The sequence below is a fragment of the Helianthus annuus genome, chromosome 2, assembly GCF_002127325.2.
Source record: "Helianthus annuus cultivar XRQ/B chromosome 2, HanXRQr2.0-SUNRISE, whole genome shotgun sequence".
Taxonomy (NCBI): Eukaryota; Viridiplantae; Streptophyta; class Magnoliopsida; order Asterales; family Asteraceae; genus Helianthus; species Helianthus annuus.
In genome coordinates, this window is record NC_035434.2 from 71002619 (window position 1) to 71012624 (window position 10006).

The following is a 10006-nucleotide window of genomic DNA, read 5'->3' on the forward strand; positions in this document are numbered from 1 at the left end:
ATGGTACTTGAATCGATTAATCTTTAGTTTTTATGTAAATAGTTTTATCGAAGATAGAACTTTTAATGCTGTGAGGTGGCAGTTGTTGGTGCACTTTGTGTCTGTACTTTGTCTATATTTTGTAATGTATAAAACGATGTCTTTTGTCGTTGTATTTACGTCCTTTATGTGTGTTTATGTGTTGTAATGTGTTGTTTGACCAAGTCAACCATCCTCCTGGTTTGACTTGGCCAAACTTGAACACTTAGTAGTTGAAAGATGATATGCCACGACGGATGTCATCGAAGGATGTTTAGTATCCTTCGATGACTTCGAAAGATGTCCTTCGAAGTATCTCTGTGGACCTCGAAGGATATACAATCCTTCGAGGTATGCTTAGATCCTTCGAGATCTTTCGAATGGCTTTCTGGTCGACAGATAATCCTTCGATCAGAATGTCTATCCTTCGTGCATGGGAATCTGTTTTGGGTATATATATCCATGAAGGGTTTCACTTTCACAGTTAGTTCTGATAAGTTTCTGTCCAAAGTGTGTGAGAGCTTTTGTGTGTGAAACCCAGGTCTTTGTTAGAGTGTATTTTCAGTTTGGTCAAGGTCTGTAACCGTGTCCACTGAAATACAAGAGAAAACTTTGATACTTGCTTGTCTACTCTTTCTCTTGTTCACTTTGCTTACATATAAACTCCGGTTTGCTTGCTAGCTTGGATTCCGCACTTGCTAGTGGGTTAAACATAACAAGGAATAGGTTAAACCTCAACCTCCGAGGGACCTATAAGTGGTATCAGAGCCGTGGCTCTTTTCCTTGTTAAAACCGGGTTTTTGTGCAAGACTTGGTAGTTTTTGGACAAAAAGTTTCTTGGTTTAGCACCCGTTTTCAGTGTGTTTTCTGGATATTTAACCATAAAAACGTGTTCTAAACTAACCGGGCGTGTTACGGGAAGGTTTGGGTAACTTAAAAATCATATTCGATAGTTTTTCTGTTTTCCGACCATTATTCCGGTCAAATTCCGGTTGCCTTGGTGTGGATAAGAAGGTTCTATTTTGGGTATTATTTTTGAAAGTCAAACTGTTTTGTGAAAAGGTGGTGTCAGGACATCCTCTTTTGCCGAAAGCAGGTCACCAACCACATCAACTTTTCACCAACTTTTGTACCTTTCTGTACTTGTGTCAGAACCATCGAAAGATAACTTTCGAACTCGAAAGATATCCTTCGAACTAGGAGATTCGAAAGATAGCCATCCTTCGAACATCCTTCGAAGTCAGCAGGTTATCCTTCGAGTCAAGGAATCTTTTTGAAAGATCATCTTTCGAGTCACTGTTCATTTCGAAAGATAAGGATCCTTCGTGAAGGTGAATCTTTCAAGGTTATCCTTCGAGGTCATCGTTCGAATCTCAACAGTAATCTTTCGACACTGTTGATCCTTCGAACTGGTGTGATCTTTCGTGGATCCTTCGAGTCTTAATTGTTTAGACTTAACAGTTGTGAATTTCAGGTCTTTCGATCCTCAATCCTTCGGCTGCTTGCTATCCTTCGAAACTTTTAACATAGTTTGTGAAAATCAACTTTTTATTAAGTTAATTTTCACAGAATATATTAAAATAGAAAATGGGTACAAACGGTCAATGGGATCCATCCGCATGGACGACAACAACCTTGAATCCACAATCATCCTCTACGCAATCTGCGTCAGATTTCGATAAGAATGCATGGATGCGGGCTATCGCTCCACCTCAAACTGCAATGATAACTGCAAGTCAGTGGGCGTTAGTTACAAATCAAAGCAACAGCATTCAAGCCATGATGCAGAACGATAGTGAAACCGGTACAAGTACAAAACCACCAAAATTGAATCATATCAATGACTGGGGATGGTGGAAGGAAAGGCTAAGAACGTATGTACAGGGGCAAGGTCAAGATCTCTGGATGTGTTTCTTCACTCCTTTTGAAAATGAATTAGAAGTGGCAGGATCAAATCCAGAAACGTATAGCACCATGTCTGATGACGACAAGAAGAAGTTTGAATTAGAAAAGAAGGCATTCATGATTCTTACGCAAGCTCTTCATAAAGACATATACCACCAATTTGTTTACTGCACAACGACTAAAAGCTTGTGGGATATGTTAACTTTGAGATGTGAAGGAAATGCTCAATCAAGGAAGATTAAACAAGAGCTGCTGAAGAAAGAATTTGAAGGCTTTACATGCATGGAGAATGAGGGTTTAGCTGAGTTATCTACAAGATTTCACCATCTGCTGAGTGAAATGTTTGCTTTCAAAGTCACTGCCTCCCCACAAGAACTAGTGAAGAGATTTGCTGATAGCTTACCAGCAAAGTGGAGCAGTTATCTTGAAATCCTCAAGGAAAATGGTGTTCTGGATACGATTACCGTTTATGAGCTTATTCAGAAATTAGAAAACAAAGATGTTGAAGAAAAGCTCAAGGCGAAAAGAACAGTCACTCCTCAGAATCCAGAGATGTATTTTGGGATTGCAGGTGGTATTAGTGGAGAAAAGCCAGCTTCTCAACATGCTAAGCTGCAAACTGCCTTCATTTCTAATTCCGGACCGTCCACAGCAGATCAGTTTGATCCATCAGCATATACTATGATCTCAAGACCAGATTCTTCTTCTTCTCAACAACAACAGTATATGCAACAGACAGCTCCACAGTTCACTCCACCATCTTTCCTAGATCCAAACAAAGCTCAACAACAACAGGCACAACAACAAGGATTTTATGGAAGTTCTTCAAGCTTTCAAGCTACTTCCAATCCGAACACTGTCAGATTGGATACTTCAAATTTTTCTAAAGTCAGTGTTGAAATAGCCAAGGAACATATGGAGATGCTAAACACCTTGGTTAGTGCTTATTGTGGGATGGTTGCAGGTCAGATTGGAAACATCAATCTAACCAACGAAGATTACCAGCAAATTGACAAAGAAGAGTTTGAGATGATGGATATAAAGTGGGCTCTTGCTAGTGCCATTCGTAGAGCTAAAGAGTTTATGGAGAGAACAGGAAGAACCAGCTTGGAAAGCAACAACAACACCAAGTATGGTTTTGATAAAAATGCTGTCACCTGCTTCAACTGTGGTGAAAAGGGTCATTTCAAACGGGAATGTCAGAAGCCACCCAAGCAAGGCAATCAGAATCCTTTTAGGAATTCAAGACAGCCTCAGCAACAACAGAACAATTCTGACAGACAATTAGTTCCCGTGGGAGGAAATACTTCTGGATCCGCAAACTCTAATCCCCACAGAGGATTAGTTGTTCAAGCTGATGAGATTTGTAACTGGAGTGTTCAGCTTGGAGAAGGAGGTAATGGAGGTAATGGTGGCACAGCTTGTTATGCCAAGGTAGTTGAAAAGGTTGAAGAACCCGTGTCTGCTGGCGAATCTTCAGAAGATGAAGATAGCTCGGGTTACAGTGGAAGTGTTGATGGTGAATCACTTGATACTGGTGATATGTCAAGTGATGCTTTAGATCTGGAGGTTGATGAATTATTGGCTGATGCTGAAGCATTATGCAAGAGAAAGTCTATTCTGTGCCAGAAAGCTGCTGGAACTTCTGAGAAGCTTTCTCAATTTTTCTCTGAAGACGGATCTTTCTCTTTTCTTACAGCCTTCATGGCTCATGTTGAAGGACAAACCTCACAGGTATGTGATTCTAAACCTGACTCTGTTTCTGCTGTTGTTGAATGTGCTAAATGTCTAGAATATGCAGAAAAGGAAAGTTTGTTTGAAATCACACAAAAACACAATCAAGAACTGATTGTTGATCTTGCCAAAGCATCTGAAGCTAACTTCTTTTTAACCAAAAATGAAAAAGAATTTAAAGAAACAATTAAGTCATTAAAACATGATGTTTCTGAATTACAAAAAGCTGTTTTGAGAAAACAACATGCTAATAATAACTTAATTGACACAATTGAGAAACAAATGGTGGAGTTAGCTACAGCTCGATGCGAGTGTGATGCAATCAAGCAGAAATTGGACAGTTATTCCAATTCCCGCTTTGTTTTGGATCACATCATCAGTGTTCAAAAAGAAAAGGGGGATAAAAAGTGTATTGGATACAAAAAATGTCCTCCCCCAATGAGCCACAATTATTCAAAACAGCCTGATGACGAGGATATGCCCCGTTTTGAACCTACTGTGCCACTTGCGCGAGATGACTTTGCTGCAGGCCTCGGGTTCAAAACTGGTACATCTTCCTCGGAACAATCAGCTTCTGAGAATGTGGAAAATTCATCGTGTGAAAAGGAACAGAGTCCTCCCATCATTGAGGATGCTGATTCTTCAGATGATGAATCTGAAGAAATTGTGAGGCCACAGTCTAACTCGGTTACACCAGACATTCCAGTTGAGAATCACATCTTGTGTGATCCAGCAGTGAAACCGAGTAAGGCTGAAACACCAAAGGCAATGAAACCCAGTGTACCTAGCAGTGAAACGAATAACTTGTTGTATACGCTCAAGGGAGACAGCAAAATTTATTCTGACAGAGATTTTCCAATCAAAAATGTAAATCAAGATTTAATTGAGAAAATTTTTGAAGGACGAACTGATAAGTTTTTGGGAAACAAAGGTAACAAAGTCACTGTCACTCAATGTGAACCAGTTCCACGTGAACAAATTAGAAAACAATGTGGAAACCAAAAACTGCCAGTTGAGCGAAAACAACAGGTGAATTCTGGAAAGGGTAAGGGGCAGGTACAAGAAAAGAGGGCTCAGAACAAGAATGTTCAAGCACCGAAAGCTCAGTCGCCTAAGACTGAACAACCAAGGGTTCAACAACCTAAAGTTGAACAGTCTAAGGCTCCACAACCTAAGGTTGCACAACCTAAAGTTCCACAATCTAAGGTTGAACAATCTAAGGTTCAAAAGGTGCAAAACAGGAAAGCCCCTGTTAAGAAACAAAAACCGATAGTGAAGTTTGTTGAATCAAAGGGTACGGACAAACTTGAAACATTTCAAAACAAATCTAACAATGAATTTGTAAAACAAGTTAGAATTTTGAAACGAAATGAGCAAAACAATTATACCCAACACACAAACGGATGTGACTTAGGTCCAAGCACATCCAGATCACAAACTTCAGTGTCTGGTTCTTCGTCGGGTAATCAACACGTTTCTCCGAGGTTCGTAGAGCGGAGAATGTGTTTTGAATGTGGAACAATTGGGCACATCGTAAGATACTGCCCATACTTGAAAAAGTTGAAAGGACAAACAAGTGTTCCCCAAGAAACCAGTTACCAAAAACAATCGGTTTCCCCGAAACAAGACCCACGTGTCTTGAAAGAAAGGGAAAAGAAAGAAAAACAAAAGAACAAAAAGGTAATTGAGAAGGCCTTAAAATCGGAGGTCAAGAATGAGAAACCTGTTCAAGCTAAATCTACAAATGCAAAACCAGTAAATACAAAATCAATTAATTCAAATACTGGTAAACAAAAACAAGCTTGGAAACAAAAACAGGTAATTAAGTCAGGGGGAGCACCAGAAATTTTATTTCCTAATCATCAAGTGATTGAGATCACTTTCCTTGATGATCAAGGACGACCCAAGTCAACAAAGGCTTGGGTCCCCCTCTCAAACTGATGTGTTAATTGCATGTGCAGGCGGCTCCAGGAGGAACTATTAATAGTCTTTGGATTGTTGATAGTGGGGCTTCCAGGCACATGACTGGCGACTATCGTCTTCTTTTCGATGTGAGAAGTATAAGAGGAGGATATGTTGCGTTTGCGGGAGATAAGGGAGGTTATATCACCGGCGAGGGAATGATCTCTAATGGGATTGTGAGTTTCGACAAGATTAATTATGTGAAACAATTGGATCACAATCTCTTGAGTGTTTCTCAAATCTGCGACAAGAAGTTCACCGTGCATTTTGATGATGCCGGTTGTTATGTGCTGAAGCCAGGTTTCAAGATCCCCCCAGAATGGATTCTCTTATCAGCTCCAAGGGTGAATGATTTGTATGTCCTTGATATGAGCCAAGCAGTAACGAATTCCAAACAAGTTACTTGCTTTGTTTCAAAGGCCACTGAAAAGGAGACAATCTCTTGGCACAGGCGAATGGGTCATATTCACCTCAGAAAAATGAATCACCTTGTCAAAAACAACTTGGTGAGAGGTGTCAATGTGAAACACTTTCAGCTTCAAGATGTCTGTGTGCCGTGTCAAAAGGGAAAGCAGACCAAGAAATCTCATCCATTGAAGAAGGTTAACACTGTCAACATGCCACTCGAGCGTTTGCATATGGATCTTTTCGGCCCTGTCAAACACAAGAGTGTGCACGGAGAAGTTTTCTGCTTGGTAGTTACTGATGACTACTCAAGATTTTCATGGGTTGACTTCATGGTCCACAAGAGCGAGACTCCAGAAATTCTGAAGAATTTGATCACTCTGTTGGAAAATCTGTATATTCTAAAGGTGAGGCGAATTCGAAGCGACAACGGTACCGAGTTCAAGAACAGAGTTATGGATGAATTTTGTGCTGCAAAGGGAATCCTTCACGAGTATAGCTCTCGGTATACGCCACAACAAAATGGGGTCGCTGAAAGAAAGAACAGAACCTTGATAGAGACTGCAAGAACCATGTTAGTCGAGTCTCAGCTTCCAGTTCGATTCTGGACTGAAGCTGTTGCCTCGGCTTGTTACACATTGAACAGGGTTCTTACAGTGAAAAGACACGGGAAAACATGCTTCGAACTCCTTCACAAGAAGACTCCAGACTTGGAATATCTCGAACCTTTTGGTGCACCATGTACCATGATTGAACCTGATGGGAAATTTGGTGCCAAAGCTATCGAAGGTTACTTCCTTGGGTATGCTACTCCTAATCTGCGAGTATGGAACCTAACTACCAAAAGGATTGAAGAATGGGGTGAAGTAAGAGTCCAGAGATATTCTAATCCTCCAAAGCCTGCTGGTGATCCTTGGATGTTCGACTATGATGGTCTTTTCGACTCTTTTAATCTGCCGACATTTGACGATGATAATGCAATAGCTCAAATGATGTCTGAAAGCGAGAACGCGACTGGCTCTCAGCTGGTTCGCCCAATCCTTGTTGACTCACAAGCAACATCTTCTGTCAACAATCTCGTTTCAAATGAGGTGTTTAATGATGCTGTCGACTACAATGTGTCGTCGGAAGATGAGGAGTTTGTTGATGCTAATGATGGTGAAACACGGGCTCCGGTGCAAGGTACTTCAGAAGCAACGGATCCAGTGTCTGCTCCTATTATTCAAGAAGAAAATGCATCATCTTCTACAACTCACCAGCTTCAGAATGATATCGGGAATTTAAATATCACTAACTTGAGGTCAAATGTTGAAGTTCCTCAAGTTACTGAAACCCGAATTCATAACATTCATCCTCAGCAGAATATAATAGGTGATGTTCTCAGTGGTGTAAGGACAAGAAATCAGATAAGAAACAATGAAAATGCTGGATTGTATGCTGAGATAAGAGAATCGGGACAACAGAATCAGTGGTCCTTTGCCTGCTATGTTAGCCAAGAAGAACCTAAATCTTGGAAAGAGGCATTGAAGGATGATTCTTGGGTGGAAGCAATGCAGGAAGAACTTCAGCAGTTTGAGAAACTGGGCGTATGGAAATTGGTTGATAGGCCCGATAACTACAAGAAAATCGGAACTCGCTGGGTGTTCAAGTGCAAAAAGGACGACCGTGGGGTTGTTGTCCGAAACAAGGCAAGGTTAGTTGTGCAAGGTTTTAGTCAGGTTGAAGGAATTGACTACAATGAAGTGTATGCTCCTGTTGCACGTCTGGAGGCTATTAGAATCTTTCTAGCCTACGCATCCTTCAAGAAATTTAAGGTGTACCAGATGGATGTTAAGAGTGCTTTTCTACACGGAGTAGTCGAGGAGGAAGTATATGTCGAGCAACCACCGGGGTTTGAAGATCCATTACATCCTGACAGGGTTTTACTTCTCAACAAGGCGTTATATGGTCTTCATCAAGCACCTCGGGCTTGGTATGAAACGTTGTCTACCTATCTGCTCAACAATGGTTTTCGACGAGGTTTGATCGACTGTACCCTCTTCATTAAAGAAAATGGTGAAGATCTTCTGTTGGTACAAGTATATGTCGACGATATTATCTTTGGTTCTACCGATGATAAGTTGTGTAAAGAATTTGAGAAAGTGATGCAGGATCGATTCGAGATGAGTGCGATGGGTGAAATGACGTTCTTCTTGGGTTTGCAAGTTAATCAATCCGAATCTGGAATTTTTATTCATCAAACCAAGTACGTCGGGGACATCTTGAGCCGGTTCCAGATGTCCGATTCGAAGCCAATTTCTACTCCTCTTCCTCAGAATCATGGAATTACTCCGGATGACGAAGGAGATGCTGTGGATTCTTCACTCTATCGTGCTATGATTGGATCTTTAATGTATCTCACCGCATCAAGACCCGACATCATGTATCCAACTTGTCTTCTCGCTAGGTATCAAGCGAATCCGAAGGTCTCTCACTATGCTGCTGTCAAAAGGATCTTTCGTTATCTGAAGACTTACCCTGACACCGGGTTATGGTATCCTAAGGATGATAACTTCGATCTTATAGCTTTCAGTGATTCTGATTTCGGCGGCTGCAAGAAAGATGGAAAATCAACTACAGCAGGATGTCAGTTCTTAGGCAATCGCCTAGTCACTTGGCAATGCAAGAAGCAGACATGTGTGGCTACGTCTACATGTGAAGCAGAATACATTGCTGCGTCTAGTTGCTGCTCCCAGGTTCTATGGATCCAACAACAGATGCGGGACTACGGTTTTGAATTCCTAACTACTCCTATTTATGTTGATAATGAGGCTGCCTTACAGATCACTAGAAATCCAGTACAGCACTCGAAAACGAAGCACATCGATATTAAATATCACTTCATACGTGATTGCTTTGAAAAGAGACTTATCGATGTGGTTCATATTCATACCGACCACCAACGTGCCGACCTTTTTACCAAAGCATTTGATAAATCAAGATTTGATTATTTACTTTTGGTAAACGGCATTAAGGTGAAGCAAGAGTAACTAACATCATGAAATCGTTTTTGTAAATATTTTTCTAAAAATCAAAAATCCAAAAATATTTTCATTTCTTTTTATTTTTGAATTTTAGGGGGAGAAAATTTCAAGAAAAATACAAAAACATTGAAAAATCTCAAAAATACAAAAAATACAAAAATCTGTCTTTAATTTATTTACTTTCTGCATTTAAGGGGGAGTAAAATCCAGAAAAACACAAAAACAATAGAAAAACAAAAATGAGTTTCTTGGTAATATGAGGGAAAGTGATATTACATCAGAGGTCAGTTGAAACATGTTTCTAAAAATCAAAAGAAACGGAAATGATATGTAGCTTTACTTATGATGTACCGGTAGACTCACAATCATTTCAAAGTATGCAGGAGATATAAACATAACAGACTGAAGACCGGGTGGGAACCATTCATTGACATATGGTCTTGGTACCGAAATCTCGTTTGATAGATTGCCGGGGTTCTGAGATATTCGGGGTTTATGCTTTTTATCATCCGGGTATCATGGTTGCTTCTATAAATAGACTAAGTCTAAGATATTCCATGATACCATACATACGTGTACATAATACATTCTGCATTCGACCTCAATAAGTGATAAACAATCACATGTCCCAAAATAAGTGATAAAATATCACATTTATCCGGGTGTCAAGTTCGTCTCTCTGCTGTACGGAAGTACTGACCTGTTCACGGACTTGCACCTGTGCCCTCATGCATTGAAAGTCAAGTTCCTCATCAATAAGTGATTCTATCACATAGGGCTTGTTTTCAAATTCTAATAAGTGACTTGTTCACATTGTAAATATTTATACGTTAAGAAAACGGATGATAAACGGTATACTCCCCAGTATGATGAATCGCGTGCATACCTTGATACGGGAATGTGTCGTGAAGTGGATGAACACCGGTCGGTAAGTATAATTCATACCTTAAACGTATCTC